General features: G+C 42.5%; 1 protein-coding gene across 1 annotated transcript in view; it reads left to right on the top strand.

Annotated features, from left to right (window-relative positions):
- Positions 1-20,356, top strand: part of RAF1 (Raf-1 proto-oncogene, serine/threonine kinase) — a 62,331-nt gene that overhangs the window by 3,575 nt on the left and 38,400 nt on the right. The window lies entirely within an intron of this gene.

Here is a 20,356-nt window from a genome sequence, read left to right on the forward strand (position 1 = left end):
GGAGTGCATTAAGTTTATTTCCCCAAATATTCCGTTGCTGTATTGTCTCCTGTAAGCTCCAAGGCCACACTGCATTTCCCTTCACTGACAGGTATCCCATATTTCCTCACAATCTGAAGGAAGAAGGTTGGGATGAGTGTTTCGGGCATTGTAGACTGGATTACTGTGGTTAATCACTGTAGTTAATTAATGTAGGCTCCCTGCCCTGCACACGGTGGTGAAGGCAGCACTCCCTCAGCTCCTGCTCCTGGGCTCTCTGGTCATTGATGTACTCGCTGCCTCCCTCACCTCTGAAGCCCAAATATGACATTTTTCACTTTTTACCCACCTCCCTCTGGTTTCCATTGTGCTGGGGTGTGCTCTGTGCTCCTTCCTCACTCTGGGGGAACATGAGAATATTGCTGTGCTTCTCCTCCTGAGCCCTGAGCTGCCACATCCCTCCTGGTGGGGCAGAGAGAGCCCCAAGAGGAGCAGAGCTGCCAGCGAAGCCCAAGGATGGAGCAGCATCCACTCCAAAATTCACTGCACTGATCCTTGCACAAAACCCTGCTTTAGTTACACAGCCCTCCCATAAAATATATGTTTGGCCTTATGTCATTTTTCATCAGAGTGGAAGTTTGATTAAATCCTTGTTCTTACTTTTGCAGTCAGTTGGATACCAGCAGATTCAGTTTGACACTCAGGTTTAAGCCTTGCTCATTTTGATCCCACAAGGTGTGCAGGAGTCCCTGCTGGAAGAACCTCATGTCTGAGGGTCCCAAGCTTGTCCCCTCCTCTGAGTATTTCCAGCCAGGAATCACCACTCTTTCTCCTTGCCTCAAATAATTTGTTACCCTGGCAGCAGGAAGTGATTTGGGGGTCAAGAGAGAAACCTTTTTACTTTGGAGGCCACAGAGAAAGAGTCCAGAATTCTGTCAGAAGGTTCTATTCTATTCTATTCTATTCTATTCTATTCTATTCTATTCTATTCTATTCTATTCTATTCTATTCTATTCTATTCTATTCCTCTTGCCCCCTTAGCAAGAAGGAAGCATGATAGTTCCATAAAGAATGTGGGCTTTTATACAGAACACATCCCTCTGGTGCCCAAAGCCTCTGGTATGTGAAACGATTGTTTGCTTAACAAAAGGAAAAACAAAAAATGCAAAGTTTTTGCAAGCCCTGGCTTTGCGTGCCCCAAACGCCAGGGAGGCACCTGCACAAATATTGTTTGCATACAAATAAATTTGTGTACACAGAGGTGGAGAAGAAAAAGAGAATCTAAAAGCTGAACCACTCCACAGGAGCCAAGCTCTCCAACTCTTTCAGTATGTAATTACTGAAACAATTACTGAAGGAACTGTATTAAAGGAAAAAGAGAATAAACATTTTTAATGAATGATGCCAGGTTCACACTCTGGGACTTCACTGGCATTTTTAACCTGGTGACTGAATTAGAAGCAGAGTATTTTTAGCTGCACCTGTAAGTTGTTTTTGCTTTTGTAAAATGTCTCCACACCCCCTCCAGCCTTTCCACCCACTGTCTCCAGTGCTGATGGAAGCACCACATACACACAGACTGGCTTGTTTTTTCTCACTTTGACTCCTTAGCACATACATGGGAATAATTTCACTGGTTTCACTTGAATTTATAATTTATTTGTCCACAATTCACCAGTACCTAACCAGCTGGCTAAAACCTGAGTATCCTCCCAGAACTTTCACATAGAAAATTATTTCACCTTTTTTTTTTTTTTTTTTTTTAAATTTAATCTGTAGTGGATTTGAAATGAACTTTGTAGTTTTGAGCACTGAAAGCCAGAGGGGAGTTTTGGGTACAGAAGCTGGGCTGTTGAGGCAGAAAAAGCAGTGCTGCTGTTTGGATAAAGGTTAGCCCAGACTTTGTTACAAGTCCTGTCCTTCCTGTGCATTCCAAAAGCCAAGCTCCAGGTGCTGGCATTGGTGACATTTCTGGTGTCACACGGGGAACAAGGCAGAGGCCACCATGAAAGAGGGGCTTGACACCAGGATGCCAGCAGGGAGAAGAGTTTCTCAAAGTGAGGGAAAGAAGAGGAGTTGATATTTTCATATTGCAGTCCAAGCCCCTTCTTTGGTTGCCACAGACCCATTGTCACTCTGTGCTGATCTGCATTTCATCCTGCAGCCTCCTCCCACTTTTCCATGGCATTGGCCTTGGCCAGTTGCTTTGAGCAGCAAATCTTCCCAAACGGAGGCAGAGGAGGATCCATGGGAATGCCTTTGCCCAGGTGCAAAGTGCCAACAGCAAGAATAGCCCTGGTTTTGCAAAAGGGGGAACAAAAAGTGTGTCAGGCTGAAGGTGCAGAATTGCTCAGCAGCAGCAATTGCTCTCTGAGGCTCTTCTTGCCTTACTAAATCAAGTCAATACTTGCTCAATGATCAGGATCTCTCCCAGTTTCCATCTCGTGCTGCAGCTCAGAGGAGGAGGCTCCAGGAGGCTGTTCCTCTCCCCAGAGCTCACAAGCAGGGCAGGGATGGCAGCAGGAGCAGCTCTCCTGCCCGGGGTGTTACTGAAACCTGCCACCTGGAAATCCATTCCTCCTTGGGGATGGACCCTCCCCTCTGGGGTCACCTGCAGCAGGTGAGGGATTCCTTGGCTGTGCCAGACACTTAATTTACCTCTGGGCAGAGGGCAGAGGAATCACAGCTTAGTGAGGCAGTTCAACAGGGAAAAAACCCAGGGCAATTAGGGAGCCTTGACAAGCAGAAGGTGAATTCATGCCAGGCTGCATTCTGGGCTGCTGGGACCAGCTGCCAGTGCCAGCAGTGACACCCAGAAGAAGTGCAAGGCTTTGATTTTGAAATTGTACACATAAATATATACACACAGATATGTATTTTATCTGAGGGAAGATTGTAATCGTTGTTTAATCAAAGGTGAAATTTTCAAGGTGCAGGAGGAACTCTGTTCTTCAGATTATATATTAAAGTTGGATGTACACTTCTAAATCTTGTTGTTTTAACACATGGACATGGCTTTACTTTTACTTGCATTATATAATATATTGGTCAGTACAAAAATATATGGTTGCTGTCCTGAGAAAGCCATTTAATGCATGATAAATGGGGCTGTGTTAGTTGTGAAAAGCATTTAAATACCACAGTTAATTTTGCACATGGACTGGAGACAGCTCTAGTTCTTTGTGTGGAAACACAGGTAGGCAAGAGACCCTTGGGACAGTTTTGTGTCCCTTTTGAAGGCATTCATCTCACAGAATAAATAAATAGTGCTTAATAAATAAATATTGGAGCCTATGTTGAGCAGGCAGGAGTGTGGAATTGACCCAGCCCCTGCATTAATTCACACACCAGGGATGTGCAGCCTCACTGGCTATTTCAGCTCTTCCTCTGCCCAAATTAACTCCTTCCATCTAATTTTCCACCCCACACTGAGGGGTGGGTGATGCTGAGGGAGGGTATGGGCACATGGGAGAGGGGATTCTTGCAGCAGTTTTATTCCTGAGAAAATACCAGATTGCATTACAGGAGTCAACGTTCTGTGTCCTGAGATTAAAAAAACCCAATAGATTTGATAATCATTCCTTTCTCCTAATTCACCTGAAGAAGTCTGAAAGGTTCCTAAAAATGATCAAATTCATCATATGCTACTTTATTAATAATTTATTATTCTTAGGTTTTCACAGGATTCAATTCTCTCAGAGGAGTTCAGAACCAGATCAGTGCAGTGTTTTGTGAGTGAATGAAAGAAAACCATTTCTCTCCTCTATCCTCACAAACCTTTCTCTGAGGACACTCCAATCCCCAGGGCTCTGAGATCCCATAGGGAAGTTAAGGGTGTCCTGCTCCTGTGTTATTTCCTCAAGACTGCTTCCTTCTCCTGTGCATCAGCAGCTGCAGCCAAGGGATGCAGGAGTGAGCTGAACCAGCTGTGACTTGAGCACCTGCTGGGGAGAGTGGCTGCAGTCTGAAGGAAGTGTTTCCCCTGGCTAAAAAGCCAGCCTGGTGACAGCTACCTCTGCAGAGAGGCAGCCCTCAGTTTCCAAATCCAGTCTAGAGTGTCCTGCCTGATTGGTCACTGCCCTGCCCACCTGCCAGAACACAGCTGGAAGAGCCAGCTTGGTGTGGAGCTGTGAGAAGCAGCCCCAAACCTGACTGAATTCCCCCCAGCTGCCCCCTCAGCCTCCCTGCCTGCTTCCTGGGCTTAATCACTCTCCCATCCTGCCTCCCACTGTCTTCCAGCACCTTTGTGGATCTGGTTTCTGTCACAGGCTTTGCGTTTGGGTTCCTTCACCCATTGCCAAAATTCCACGGTTCTTTCCTCAAATCCTCAAAGTTCCAGAAGATGCTTTGCTTACCTTTTCCTGGTTCCCTCTTTGACCCAATTCTACCACAGAGCTGAAAGAATGCAGTGACAGCCTCAGCTCTACCAGGAGAATTCCACCAATTAATATTTGGTTCAGGAGCTGATGGATGAGCAGATGCAACTTCAATTCAAAACTGATGTGCTAACAAGGGCTCGTGGGAAATTTATTATTTCACCAAAGAATGACTCGAATTCTTCAGTGCAGGCTAATGAAGAACTACTGGTGCACAAAGTTTTACACATTTAGGTCTTAATCAGAAACTTGTGCAATGTTGTTTAAGGAATGGTCCTGATTCAGATGTGGCTGTTACACCACTTTTGTTAAGACTAAATAGATGCCAAGGCACAGAATAAACACTGATATCTGGTCACTGGAAATGAAGTGATTACTGACTAAAGTGCTTATTTATGGACAAAGATACCAGGGATGAACCATGGAGTCAGCAGGACCATCATTCTTTGACACAGTTGAAATGAATCCCTCGTGTGAAATGAATCCTTCACACTAATACTTCTTATCCAGTGCTTGCCTCTCTTCCTATTTTCCACACCTTTCTATTATCAGCTATCAATTTATATGAAAAATGTCCCTTGATGTATTGCTTTGTGCCCCTTTGGCTGTGGCAAACTGCTGCAAATGCCACCTTTGTGCATCCTGCACCTCCAAGTGTGAGTGGATGCACACTCAGCAGAGACATTCTGTCATCAGCTTTTTATTCTCCTGGTTTCAGCTACACACTGAAAACTCAGATTATAAAAAGATATGATCTCATTGCTGAAGTGTCTCCAACCACCAGTGGACTGAAATTGTTTTTCCTTATTCAAAAAGCAAAATGCAGCATTTCACAGCTCTTTTGAACATGGTTGTGGAACTCTTAATTCAATATTTGTAGCTTGCACACCCCTATTGTGCTGGATTTAAAAAAGGCCCAAGGGAAGATGAAAACTTGGCCATGTCAGCAGAGGTGTGGTGGTTCCTCTTCTCTTCTCCAGGAATAAGACACGGGATGTTCAAGTCAGCAGAGAAAATTATTGAAAAACTGGGAATTTATGGTGCTTGTCTTGTCCACATTCACTTTTATGCAAACGGTGACCAGAGAGCATCCAAGAAAAATGTATTTCCCAAATCTTAGGGCCAGTAGCTGTGCTCGGAGACTGAACTAAGCAGGAAATTCCATTAGCAGTAATTCCTGCACTGTTCCTTCATCACCAGCATCAAACCTCTCCAGGTGCTGCCCTGGAGTTTCACATGGAGGGTGTTCCAACACTCCCAGCAAAGCCTCCCTGTGTGGAGCCACCTCAGCTTTGATCTTGTTCCATCTGGAGGTCAGGAAAACTCACTGGAATCAACTCGAGCAGGAATATGTGGTGTTTTAGGGAACATGTATGCATTATTGTCCTGGTTTGAAAAGACAAATGTTTGCTGAGGAAGGCAGGAGCCTCCTTTGAAATGGAAAATGTCAACCCTCTCCCTCTGAATTATTATAATTTCAAAATTAAGGGGCTCTCAGGCAAAGATATGGGAATAGGACTAACAGTTATTTACTAGGAAAATCAAAATAAAATGCAGTGGTACAAAACAGCACAGCCAGAGTCAGAGCAGGAGCTGAGCCCCTGTGGGTCAGGGTGGTGGCACAGTCCCATCCCATGGTGGCTCAGCCCTCCTGCAGTGCCAGCTGTGCTTCTGTTGGAGCAGGGATCCTGCAGAAGGGTGCAGTTTTCCTCTGAAGCTCCAGTGGTGGTTTAGATAGGTCTGCTCTTCCTCTGGGAATGTAGTGGAGAAGAAAGCTGCCCCTCTGGGAATGCAGTTGGAAAAAGGCTGCTGTGGTGTCCCAAAATCCCCGATTCTATCCAGGTAGGAATGCTTGGCTCCTCCTCCTGGGTGGAGCTTCTCCCAATGGGATGATGGAATTTGATCAGCCATGCAGTGACACTCAGTGGCCCATGAACAGAAGATATTTCCCAGAGGGAGGATTGGTTGTGGAAGAGAGAAAGAAAACTTCCCAATGAACAGAACTGCCCCACCTGGTTCTAAGAGCTGGCAATAGAACACACACCCCCAGCACACCTTGCACCCTGACACAACTATTTACACTAAAGCTGCTTTCTGGGCTGACATTCGTGATAACTCTTCCTTTAACTCCATTTCCCTGTGCAAAGCCTGGCAGGGCCATTTTGTGATCACATCTTCTCTTGCTGTGGAGCAGAAATTGTGAGCATTCAACTGCAAAAAGCCTCTTCATGCATCTGGTTTGAAGTGAGCACAAAGATAATACAAAACACTCAGTTTCTCTTGTGTTCCTCTAATTTCAGTGCTCAGAGTCCCATAAATTACCACTTGATGGGCCTTTAAGATTCTGCTTCAGTGGAATTTATTGGGCAATATCAAAAGCAAGCAAACAAGTGGAGAATGAAACCCAGCTTCCAATCTCAGGGTAGTGTTCCATGCTGAATTGTCCACAGAAACTGTAATTGCTTTCTAGCAGGAAGCAAAAGATGTTAAATCTCTTTCAGAAGTAGAAATTAGTCATGCACAGATCAAAATCTATTCATATGCAAAGACCACTCATCAATAAATTGCAGCTGCCTGAAAATAGCTGCAAGCCAGTGGAGAATATTCTGTGTGTTTGTCAAGTTAATCACTTACATAAAATTGCCTGTTGGATGACACTGATGGAGCTCATGATTTTCAAATATTTCCTTGGCCTACAGAGTGATTACTCAAAAAGTGTTTCTTCAGAAAAAGAACTCATCAAGGACCTTTTTGACAAAATGCTTTTTCATTGGAAAACAAGCTTCACACCCAGTTCTGCATGGAAAGTTCAAAGTTTTGCATGGAAACCAATTTATTTTGGTGAAACTTTTGTAAGGGAAGGTCTCAGAGCTCTAATTCAAAGTTTCTGGTTGAGATGAGCCGCCCCTTCATTCCAAATTATCACATAGTCCAAGCCAATTGCTCTGAATAAAGAAGTTCCAGGATTTTGCTCCTATTTTGTGGATTTATACAAAGTAAAGCAGCTCCATCAGGAGAGACTTAAAGAGAAAAAAACCCCAACCAACCAACCAACCAACCAACCAACCAACAAAAAAAAAAAAAAAAAAAAAAAGCAAAGCTGCCAGCAGCAGCAAGGCTGGGACAGAGCAGAATAACCCCGAGTGAAACGTGGGGCACTGGAGGAACTCTTGGATTTGACCTGAGAATGGTGCTCATGACCTAAGATATCCCCTCATCTTCTGGACACAGAGGGAGAACAACAAACAGGACTAAACAGGGTTACCTATTTTTGTTTTAGTGTGATCTCACAGCTGTGATTTGATGCTTTGGAAGCTCCAGGTGTACAATACAATCCAGATGTACAAAGCCAGATAATCCCTGTTTTCATTCCTTGCTACTTCACACTATTTGCCAGCTGGTCCCCACTATCACTAACAAAGTCATTTTGCCGTTCTAGGAAATCTCTTTATTGCTTTTAACTTAATCTCAGAGCCAGTAAAACATTTCGGATCTGCTAATTTCAATTACTCCCTTGAGTGACTTGGCTGAGTAGTTTCTGGTAGAGCCACAATTTGAGCCCTTCTCTGCCTTAAATCCAAAGCCTTTGTAGCTGTTGCTCATTATCATTTAAATTTGCCATGATATTGTTGTGTACATTTTCATTGTGCATTCTGTCTTAAAACCACAATATTTCCTTTTTAACACACAGCTCTGTGAAGGGAATTAAGTGGCGCAAAGCATCACATTGAATATTCAGGTAGTCTAGAAAGGAAACCTGGAATTGATGGAAACCTGGAATTGATGGGTGATGAGAGTCACTTCACCAGGCAGGAGCTGTGAGAGGCTCCAGCCCCACCAGGCTGTGGCCAAACTCCTCCCTGGGGGAGAAATGCAGAATCATTGCAGGGGCTGATTTAAATTCAGGATCAGTTCTAAAAGATGGACCTGGCACGTCATGTTCAGCTCACAGCAGAGCCACTTTGCTGTCTGTTTTTTCATAAAGGACGTTCTAAAACTTTTTTTCCCCCCTCTTTCTGGCTATATTCCATGCTGGAAGGAGCAATACTTCTCTCATGTGGTTAGAAATACCCACTTGGCCAATGATCTCATGCAGCAGGGCTACGGAATGATGCTCTCTGCTGCCATCAGTGATTAACACACTGCATCCAGCCATTAATTACCTTTAACCAGCTCAGCACTCTGGTCTTTTCCAGTGTATTCTAATGGAAATCCCAGAAGTTGTTGTATTTTTTTATTATTTTTGACCAGTCACAGCTCAGCACTCTGGTCTTTTGCAGACTATTCTAAATTTTTTAAAAATTATATTTAACCAGTCACAGCTCAGCACTGTGCCATTTTCCAGTGTATTCTAATGGAAATCTCAAAAGTTGCTGTATTTTTAAAATTGTCTTTAACCAGTCATAGCTCAGCACTCTGGTCTTTTGCAGTCTATTCTAAATTATTATTTTTATTATCTTTAACCAGTCACAGCTCAGCACTCTGGTCTTTTCCAGTGTATTCAATGGAAGTCTCAAAAGCCATTGTATTTAATTTCTGGCTCACTTAGAAGTGGTTTAGGATTATATTTTTAATAAGGGCTCTTGGAAATGTTTCAGATTTTGGGAAGCCTTATCCTGGAGCACGCTGCTGTGGGGGTGCAGGCTGGCCCGGCTGAAAAGCCACCCCTGCCCTGTGCTGCATCCTCATCTCCTGGGTACCTTTGTTTCCAGGTTAGAAAAAATAAACCTCCTTTGCATGTGAGGAGCCATGGAGTGAATTCCTGAGGGCAGGACTCGGGGTGGGGCTGCGGGACACTCCAGGAGCAGCAGGAATTCAGAGGCTTTGTGACCCTGCATTTCACCAGAAATGAAGGTGTTCCACCACTCCCATGCAGTGATTCCCTGATTCTGCCACAGGGCACAGCTGGAGCATCAGGAGGGCACAGCTGAACTCCCCTGACCTGGCCCACTGCCCTCTGCGTTGATTTCTGCTTTTTCCTAGAGTTTGGCTGAAGAGAAATTTTTCGGTTTAAAAAAAGCAAGGATTTATTCCACATTCACATGACATCACCCCATGTGACTGCCTGGGGGGTTATTTTTGTAGCCTGTGGTGATATCACTGAGTTCCTAGAATCAGGCTGATAAATTTTAGCACTGAACATTTATTTAGTTGGGGAACTTCTGTATTTTTTTTTTTTAACTGCAGAGTTCCTTATTTTACTTCTCTTTTAGGCCTGGCTTTCTGCAAACTGTCTGTTGGGTTCAGTCTGCTGTTCTCTCCAGAATACCTGCAGGGAAAATGTTATTTCTCCTCTCCCATCCTCTTTCTCCTTTTTTTTTTTCTTCTTAATTTTATATATCTGTGAGAAATCTGGGATGACAACCCTTTAAACTTGCTTTTTAAAAACATCTTGCACACTTTCATGGGGCTTTGTGTTGCCAAGCTCTATATAAACAAAAACTCTGTGTTCAACATCTTTTTATATACTCTCTGCACCTTTATCCCAGAATTAACACCCCAAATGTTTCTTTAGGATTTACCTGTCAAGGATTTTCAAGTTATTTGTAGAATTTTTGTAAACACAGCACAGGGATTTTAACCCTTCCAATTAAACCCTGTGGGTTTTCTGCTTTACTGTGAAAACCAGTCCTAAATATTGATATGTCACACTGGTATTTCTTCTGTGTTGGAGAAACAACTCTGTGTTTATCCTACTTAATTAAACAAAGGTCAAACATGGCAAAACGTGCTCTCCAGGATTTTGGGAGGGAACCAGAGCATCACTAAAGCTGAGCCATAATTATGTTGAAAATCCTAGGCTGTTCTGGCTTAGCAGATCCAGATTCCAACAGCTCTGGAACATTTGGAGAACTGATCTGCATCTAAATGTTGTGTCCTAAATAATTCTCAAATTAAGAGATGCACAAGTAATGTATCTTAATAAATACATTACTTATTTTTCCATAATAGATTATTGATTTTATCAATCTTTGCATTTCGAAGTCACAGCTAAAAGGATAAAATGCTTGCATGTTGTTCAGAGACTCAACATAATCTAGAGATTTTTATTTTAAAAAAATGACTAAAAGGATCTTTCCCTCCAAATCTAAAAAGGATAAACAAAGTGCAAGATTAGCTGCCAAGAAGCAATTTGTCACAGTGTAAGTTGTTTCTAAATGACAATTTAAACCTCTTGGCTCTGGTATTTCAAATATAAAATCACAGTAAACTGAACACAAATCCCAAATGGCAATTTTGAGAAATCATAAAATTTCAAATGTTCAGAAAATCAGCCCCCAGTTCAGGAGAACCTTTCATGGATTGTGACAACACTGGAGAAATACCCTTTGTGTTTGCCTGCAGCAGCCTGCCTGATCCCTGTGTGCCATGGCTTGATAGAGAGCATCACCAAACACCCAGCACAGCCCATGCTCTCTGAGCTTCTCCATTTCTTACTCAAATCCTCTCAGTCCCTGCAGGATGAGGATGTCAGAGGTGCTGGTCCTATGAAAATAAAGTTTTTTTTTTTCTCCCATCCTTTTCTCTCCCCAGCTGGAGTCCTAATGCCTTCAGCTGCTTCTCATGCTGGTTTAGATCTCCCCAAATCCCTGGTGCTCTTTTCTGTTCCTCTGAACTTTGTTACATACCAATGGCAGTGCAGGAACACACCATGCTGTGTTCAGAATGTGGGTGAATCCTTAAATTCTGCAATTTAAGTAAAATACTCTCTCCTGTTTTGTTGTCATCTCTCCCCATCCTAAAGTCCTGGTGTTGTTTCTTGTTTGAAGCATTGCTGAGCACTCAGCTGGCATTTTTAGGGAGCTCTTCCCAGTAAATCCCATCTGTCTTTGGTTGAAAAGAGCTAAGCCAGAACCCCTGACTAGTCACACACACACACACAGAGTTTAATTTAGGTTGTCTTTTCCTAGACTGTTGCTTTGCATCCACTTCCATAAGGTGCAATCAACAATTTTGTCATCTGATATTGCACTTTTTCAACGTCTGTCTTTTAGTCTCAAGTATCTTGAAAATTTTATCAGCACATTTTCTTGCCTTCCAATTTACTCCTGTTGGTATTTTTTATAACATTTTGAGGAAGGTACGTGAGTTTTCTTCAAACCAGCTAATAGCTGTGGCAGGTAAATGAATTATAATGTATATGGAATTTTGAACAAGAGATTAAAACATAATTAACGTCTTCAGCTCTGACTGTATCTAATGATATTGCTGCTCATGTGAGTGTGATGAACAGCTGAGTAAGCAGGGCTGCCCTTTGAGATCGACTTTGCATATGCAAAAGCTGCTCTTTGTGGGATCAGTTTCCAGCTGCTCAGGCTGCAGGTTCCCAGCCAATAACTCGGCTCGTGGGCTGCTGCCAAATGGGGAGATTCCAGTCCCTGCACACCTCAGCCTGCCCTGGCCTTGCTCAAGGAGAGCTGGGCTGGTGTTGGTCAGGAAAAAGAAATAAAAAATACAATCTGACTCAGTGTGAGCGCTGCTGCAGGGTGAGAGGGGCAGAGAGGGCTGCAGGGGGGAAAGGGGCTGTCCCTTTGGCACCCTTTGGATTTTGTAAACGAAGACTTGCCAAGGATGTAAAATCCAATCTTTGGTGTGTTCTTGTTTTTTTGAAAGAGTGCCCAGGTTTCTGCTGCAGCAGAACAATCCAATTACTCAGGATATAATTACAGGTACATGTACTGTTCATCTGCACCTCAGCCCTAAAGCACAGCACTGCTCCTGCTTTTGATTCACAGGGGAAAAAGATGAGGTCCAGAGAATTTAACCAAACCCTGCTTTTCTCTTTTCTTGACCAAATCTTGGTTTTCTCACTGAAACTCGAGCCTTTGACAGAGCCATGAACTGCTGGCCAGCCCTGTGCCTGCTGTGAGCACATCACCTGGGAGGAGCTTCCACCCATACTGCTGGTGCTTGTACCTGGAAATTAAGCCAAAAAATTCAAAGTTTTTTAAGGAAACTTGAAGCCTGACTCAGTTAATCTGTCTGATCGTGTGAGTCTAGTAAGAATTACTCACCAAAGCTTTTTAGCTTAATCCTGTGAGTGCTCAGCAGGGAAGCCCAGCTGGCTCCTGGTGGGAGCAGCTCCTGGGGCAGGTGAGGCAGAGCCCTGGCACACACTGCTCCGGGCTGCCCGATAACAGCTGCTTGTTTACCCTGCCAGAAAATCACTGCAGCCAGCTCAGGGGAGGCTTAAAAATCCAGCAGCTGGGGCTGGCAGAAGGTAGAAGTGTGGCACAGCAACAGCTGCTGCGCTGTGGAGCGAGTTATGCTTCACACGGCCTTTCCTAATGACAGTCATTAATTTGAAAATGCTAATGAAGAGCAGGGCTGTTATGCCTTGTAGTGAATAGTTGTGGTAAGAATGGTATTTATAGGCTGATTGCTTTGAAAGTTTTCTGCTGCATTAAGTTGCTGTGAAAGGATGATTACATATTCTTGCCTCCTGCGATGAAAGTTTTCTTGGAACTGCTGTTCCTTCAGTGAGGAACATGGTATTGAATGGAAAACTACCAATTTTCATAACAACAAAATTGTTAATTTCAATAACCTGCATAAAGGGTTATTTACAATGCTGCTCAACTTTGGCTACCTCGGATTTTACATCCTTGTCTTTTCCAAAATATTTTATTTTTTGAAAGCCTGCCCAGGTTTCTGCTGCAGCAGAACAATCCCATTTACTCTGGATTAGTGAACTCTACAATAGCAGCTACTTCCAGACCCAAAACTGCAAAGTAAAGGTACTCGGGGCATCGTGGCTCCTTGCCAAATTCCAAAGCAGCCTTCCTTGGCAATTATCATCCCAACTGTTTCATGTGAGTTGTTCCACAGCAGTTCCACTTTCCTCTAGGAAGAGGGATTTTACAGAAAGGGACTCGGAGCAATTCCTACCTCTTGCCTATTTTATTATTTATTGTTCCATATCACTACACAGCAGTGGCATATTTTGTGTAAATTCTTTCCATTACTCACAAAGCCACACAAACAGCTCGGAGCTTTCCTCAGAGAATTTTAACTTCCTGCAAAAACAAGCAACAAAAAGCTACCAGGAAAAGTAACCAAAGACTTTTAATCACTTGAGTCTATTTCCTGTCCCTAAGAGAAACTAGGATTTTCCACCTGCTAAAGTTAAATACTCCAGTGAATGACATTATATTAGACTAAATAAATCCATGATATTTTATTGTGTCAAACAGGAGAATGGATCATGTTTCTTATCCTTACTCAAAGACTTCCAAGGATTGCTCCAGAAATGGCAAGGCTTCTTGAGTAGGTCTGTTTTATGCAATCTCAATAATAAACTCTACTCTGATAGCACTAAAAATCTGAATGTAGGCATTTGGTTGTGATGGAAATATCCTGAACTCTCCTGTATAAACAAAGCAGAGGTGACTATAAAAAAATAATAAATTTAATATATAATAATACATATACCGTATATTATATATGAAATATTATTAAAATTGCATGTAAATTATGCAATTTTTATTTTGAATAAAACAATGGCTATAACCATCAATACTTTTTTAAGAATAAGTGCAGTTGACTGTTATCAAAAGATAAATGAAGAGGGAGAGGGGGGAAAAAGAAGGCAAATAATTTTGCTTGCATTCTTGTCAGCCAAGGGCATGATCCTACTTGAAAACTTGATACATCAAAATCCATTTCTTGAGGAAATAATTTATTGCTTACTGAATGTTTCACCCAAAAATTTAGCTTGAATAGGTAATTTTGAAGTCTGAAAGCTACAAGAAATTAGATAATTTACCCAGAGAGTGCTGGGGCAAAGTATCTGAAGATTGCCCCAACATAAGATATTTTTGGTTCTGCTGCTCCTTATTTACAAGGATAAGGTTTTCACAAGAGGAGGAGAGAATCCACCTTGGTTTATTTTCAAAAGACAGCCTTGAAAGAGAGGAATCTGTCAGGTGTGTCCTGGGGAGATGTCTCAGCACAGAACCTCCCAGATGGAAATAATGCCTCGAGTTTCACCCTCCCTGCCTCAGGACAGCTTTGGCTCTCCTGCAGTTCCAGAGCCAGCAGGGAGCCCCATGTGTGTGAGCTGCAGCAGCACTGCTCAGAATCCAGGTGATAGTACAGAATCCCTGCAAGGACTGACATGGGGGCATGCTGAAGTCATCAAACCCCAAGCTGGAATGATTAATAAATACATTATTACATACTAGCAACAAAACATTGCTATTCCTTTCCATCCATTCCACTTTGTATGTGATAAATGGGAAAAAATAACCTTTTTTTAAAAAAATTTCCTGTCTAGAATTTAGTGTGTGAACCTAGAATCAGTTGTTCCAAGTTACAAATACTTGCTGTGTGAAAAGCAAAGGCTTTAACTTGCTTTAGATTTTGCTCTTTTGGTATTTCTTTAGCCTCACTGTCGAATCAAATGGATGTCTCAGCAATGATGTTCCAGCAGTTACTCAAGCCCTTGTGTCCCTGTCCCATTTCTGTGGAGGGCAGAAGAAAGCTTTGCATAATTTGCTGCTAATGCAAAGCTTCTGTCTCCACCAGAAATAGGTTTGGAGGTGAGGAATGTCTGAATAAATGAATGTGAATACCTGTGAGTATTTGATGTGTATCTCCAAAGTATTAAAAATACTCAGGTACAAGCAGGCATGTCCACACTCATTTCTGTGCAGTTGCTGAGAGATGGAACAAATCTCCTAACGCAGCACACTGGGCTCTGCTCTGAGCTCCAGCAGGAGACTTGTATGTTTGCATTCCTTTGGCCTGATGTCTTTGCTAATTACTGCTCAAGTAATTTACTTGTTTTGCTCATAGCATTGTTTTGGGTTTTTATTATCTTGCAAAAAGAAATTTAAAGAGACGTTTGTTCAAAAATAAGACCAAAGTGAACATCATTGTTCATTTAATCAGAGTTGACTTTTCTGTTGAAGCAGAATTATAAACTGATACATGTCATCAACCTGATTACCACTGGTCAGTCTGAGAAATGAATGTGCAACAGCAAGAAAGTCCTTAACAAATGAAGCATCTGACAAAAACATCCCCCACCTTTATCATCAGACACCAAATGAGCCATACACGTATGGAAGTTTGTAAAAATTGCACAGCTACACTGGTGTGTCATGTTGGAGCTTCCCAGGGGAATCTCCTGATCCTTGTGCTGTGCCAGAGCAGTGCTGAGCCCTGTGCAGGATGTGTCCATCAGCCCAGAGTGAATTTGCCCCCTGTGCAGCTCTGGAGTGCTCCGTGCTCTGGACAGGGCTGGTAAGAGCTTCCCCTTGTACAGCCCAGCAGCTGCATGCCCAAAATCCTGCCCTGCTGGCACATCTTCCTGAGTGCCCTGCTGCTGAAGGTGGGTGCTTGCAACACCATTTTTAATTGTCCTGGCCCTGGAAGCACAAATTGCTCTGTGGGACGTGGAGGACAGGAATCAAAGGCTGGCTACAACAGGGGCGTGTTGCCAAAAGTAACATAGCTCTTTGATCACCTATCTCTGTTTATCCCAATGCTTGAGATGAACTTGAAAGACAATGGATAAATAGGCTGGAGCTGAAAGCCAGACAGCTTTTTTTCTTATTTTGCTTTTTGTACCAGGATCCAGTTAATGAGAGTTGCATTTCTCTTAGTGTAGGAATGCAGGCACACGGCTAAATTGGACTTTTGCTCTGTGCTGCCTGCATGAACCTTTGAGTGATGCAGGTATTTATGACCTTGTAGGCACATGTTAATTAGCTGTGTTATCTGGGAATAGCAGAGCTGCAGAGCAGTAGGATGGATTCAGTGCCTGCTCGGGGTTCCTTGTCTCCGGAATCTGCCTTTGATGAGTGACGTGAGCAGGGCAGGAGCGAGGCTTTCTGTACAAACACACCACAGCGAGAGCAGCCTTCTCACCACAACTATCAAAAAACCACTTGGGCTTTTGGATGAAGAAACAGAACAAAAACGATCTGTGAAGAGATAAAGGAAGGTTTGTGTATTTTTCAGCTAGAGCCTGATAGCAGCCTCCTATCCTACCCCATCACTACTCATTCCTTACTCAGGATTCCTTGCAGAAAATGAAATGTTGCTGTCACCCTCTGTGTTATTACAATGAACATCTGTAATCCTTCTGCTTGGGGAGAAACTAAGTATTGAGTGGAGTTAGTGACCATGAGAAATTGTCAATGCACAGCTTAATGTCACACTAAATCGGGTGATAAATCCTTTATGTAGCTCTCTATCAGGTGCAATTGCTCTGCTGAAGAAGAGTTTTCATTATATGTTCAGGCTGCCTTCTAAAAATGTTTGTCAGGAAAGAGCTATTTATGCTTTGTTATTTTTAAACTGTAATACCTAGCTCTGAAGAGATTTTGTTGTGGTTAGACTTTTTCAGAAAGTCAAAATAAACCAAATAAACCAGTTTGGTTAGGTTTCAAAAATAGAATACACGTGTAAATCAAAGTGCTGTATTTATTGTCTCTGCAGTAGGAATGACTGTTCAAATAGACACAAATTATAGCCTAGTTTTTTAGTTTTTAAAAAATGTGTCCTCTTTTTGGAGCTCAAATAGTGCTTATTCAGACTGAGTTTTTATTCCCTGTGCAGGTGGCACACATCAGTTCAGCATTTCCACAATAAATTTATAAAATATTGTTCTAAAATTATTTTAATACTTGGATATTCTCAGTATCCAGTGCTATTCCAACTGACCTGGTGCATTTGTCTTGTGCTCTTTGAAACTGCCTATGTTCTGAAAGGAGATTTACCCAGGCTCTCAGTCCTTCCCAAAATTATCTGGAATTTAACTGCTATTCTTCCAGCTATGGGGAAAAACCAGTTATAGCCACCTGATAAAATAAATTTGTACCTGTCAGACACAACAGAGAGCACTTTGAAGCCACGTGCCTGTAGGAGATTTTCTGTTTGCTTTTTTCTCAGTTATCTGTGCGAACAAGTGGGCACTGAGGTGTGGAGCAGCACAGGACCCAGAGGACTGGCTGGGTGTGGGGACAATCATCTGTGAGCAGGACCTGTGCTTGGCAGCTCAGGCTTCAAAGCTCTGAGCAGAGCTCTTGCACGTCACAGCTCCTTGTCATGCCAGGAGAAAGTTAAATCTTGGGCAGAAGTGCTGCAAATGAGAATCTAAAATCCAGGAAAGGCACAGAGCTCAGCCTGTCTGGAGGAGAGTCTGAGAGGACTGGCTGGGGGAGTGCAGAGCCTGGAATTTTCCTAGCAGCAAATTGCATGGCACTGAAATGGGAGAGGCAGCAGTGCTGCCCTGCACGGAACCAGGCCAGGGACACTGCACAGCTGCAGGCCACAAACTGCCCTGCAATTGTCACTCTGCAGCCAACAAACTGCTGCGGAGTTCCTTGGGAATGCTAAGACTCTTCTGTGTAAAATTATCAGTGAGGAAGGGTTGATGCAACTTGATTTTTTCAGTAGGAGATTGTTGTTTACTGTTTATAGAGCTGCACTCTCAGAATAATTTAATTACTGCAAGGCTTAATGAAAAGCTGTTTCAATTTATACTCTGAAGTTCTCCCACACAAACTGGTATTGAAAATCTACATAACTGATATTTTCATGCAACACATTTATCCTTAATTTTATAGAAAGACGCCCAAGAACCATATAAGCATGAACACCTAATAGATTATAGTAATGAGATTTTCATATGGAAGAGAGAGATTTGGCTCCCAAGATTTGGCTGAAAAGCTGCCGGATAGGGTGAGAAAGGCAGGCACTGTAACCAGCCCAACAGCTACCACCTTTGGCTGGATATGAATATAGTAAAAAACTGATGGTTTGTTCAGGACAAAGCAACAAAAATGATGGTTTTCATTTCAGCATAACAAGGTAACTGCAATGTTGACATCTTCATAGATAAGGTGTCCTGTTGTTGTAAGGTAATTTATGTAATTTAAATTCTCAATGCATGAAAAACCCAAACTAAAAATCATATTTCCACTCCTTTGAACACTTTAGTGACACAGGGAAATAATAAAGCCTTTCAGCTGGATGATAAAATATAAATAGTTTATGCATCATCATACAAAAAAGAGATGCCTTATTTGGCTTTCTTTTAGGTTGCTAATGCTTGATTTGTTCAAGGCCACTTTCTTCATGGTCTCTGTATGCTGGACTTCTTTTGTATTTAACTTGACCTAAATTTTTTCCTAAGCAATGTTCTCTTAAAAAAAAAAAAAGAAAGAAAAAATCACAACAACAACAACAAACTTATGGAGGATTAAGAGGATAATTTGAAGCATAATCAAACCTTGCAGAAGGACAATGCTTGGACTGTGGCTGGATAAAATGGCAAAGTTTGTCTAGAGCAATCCTTGGCTTGAGGAGGAAGGGAGGAAGATTTGATACACAAAATTCCACAATAAAGTGTGTATATGCATTTCTTCTTTTTCCCAGCCAGCATTCCCCTCCTAATTCTTGCTGCTCATTCTTCTGAGGCTTAGAGGTATTAAGGACACACTAAGGTGATGTGGTGGCACTTCAAACATTTGACATTTTTGGAGGGTCCCCAAGTAAAGACTGGGAGCACAGGAATATTGCACACAGCAAATGGAATCACCACAAATAAGGAAAGGTTCCACTTTTCCGTGCTCCTTTCCTGCAGGCAGGGTGAAAACTCTTCTCAAAGATGGGGAGGGACCATCCCTGCCATGAGGGAGGCTTTGCCCGTGTGACAAACCCACAGGAGAAAGGGAATTGATCCCCAGGCAGGATAAGGGTGCCCAGGGGTTTTCATTCTCCTCTGATCACTCCCCAGGCTGCTCGTTGTACAGGTAGGAAACCCTCCGGATGGTGACAGTGCCAGAGCTGATGCTGGGCCTGCACAATGAAAACCTAAACGCCTGCACAATGAAAACCTAAATGCCTGGACATTCACACTTTAAACATCTCACCACAACACAAACCAGATCAACCTCGGGAAGAATGCTGATAATCTTCAGTTTATTTTGGAAAGTCTGTTCAGCTTTTGTTTCCCTTCTACTTCAGCGCTGTAATGTTTCAGTTTCCCTGTTTGCTTTTCTGTTTCTTTCTCGCAATTATTGTCTTCCTTTGCATGTGCTGCATTGTTTAACTCTGAAATCTGGCTTGCTTTCCTCCAGAGCTGTGTTTATTTGCTCCATGACTACACTCCTTCACTGGTCTGCTCTTTTAAAAGGAGCTTAAAACTTTATGAAAGGTCTTTGGCAAAGCCTCCTCTTCTTGAGGTGGTTTTTCCTCCTTTCCCATTTTCTTTTCAAGCTCCTCATGATGTTTATATTTTATATGACAGAATTTAAAGATCTTTTTGCATATTTTGCTGAAATCTGTACTACTCTACCATATTACATGGTTGTGCTGAGTCTAAAGCCATGTGAATATTTATTGTACACAATGCTCTGAGTGTATCTTTGTATTTTTTTCCTCCTGGGCTAAGTTTTGCAGTCAGATACATGGAACTCCTGTTCATGTTGTATAAGTAAACTGGATCAGTTCATCATGGGACTTCTTCAATTGAAATGAGACATTGAGAAGTTACTCTGTAAGAATTTGAAAGGAATGATTTAGATTTTAAATTTTGCCCTCAGTGGATATCACCTCGGTCTGGATTTGGTTTTCTGGTAGGTCTGAGGCCATGGCAATGGGGAAGAGGAAAATTAGAGTAAGGTCTTTTCTTAATAGCTGGAATCTCAGTGTGGTTTGTCTTGTATAAAAGCTCAAATATTTCTTTTAGCAATATCCTCTAAATTGAAGGCGTTGTTACACTGGAATCAGTGGTAACCTTCAGAACAGATGGGAATCACAGCATCTTAGGGACATGGAAACTTCTGTTTCAGCCCTCCTGGTTGCCATCTCCATTCCAACCCCCTGTGATCTGGCAACCACAGCTCTTCCTGGGGGACACCAGCACCGAAGGACTCTCTTCTGTTTTGGGATTTTTTTTCTTATTTGGTGCCCAGAAGAGGCAAACCCGACAGTGCTTTTTCCTTGTCCTTGCTATGCCTCTCTGAGATTAATTGACTTTAGCTGAA

Source organism: Passer domesticus, chromosome 9 (genome assembly GCF_036417665.1).
Source record: "Passer domesticus isolate bPasDom1 chromosome 9, bPasDom1.hap1, whole genome shotgun sequence".
Taxonomy (NCBI): domain Eukaryota; kingdom Metazoa; phylum Chordata; class Aves; order Passeriformes; family Passeridae; genus Passer; species Passer domesticus.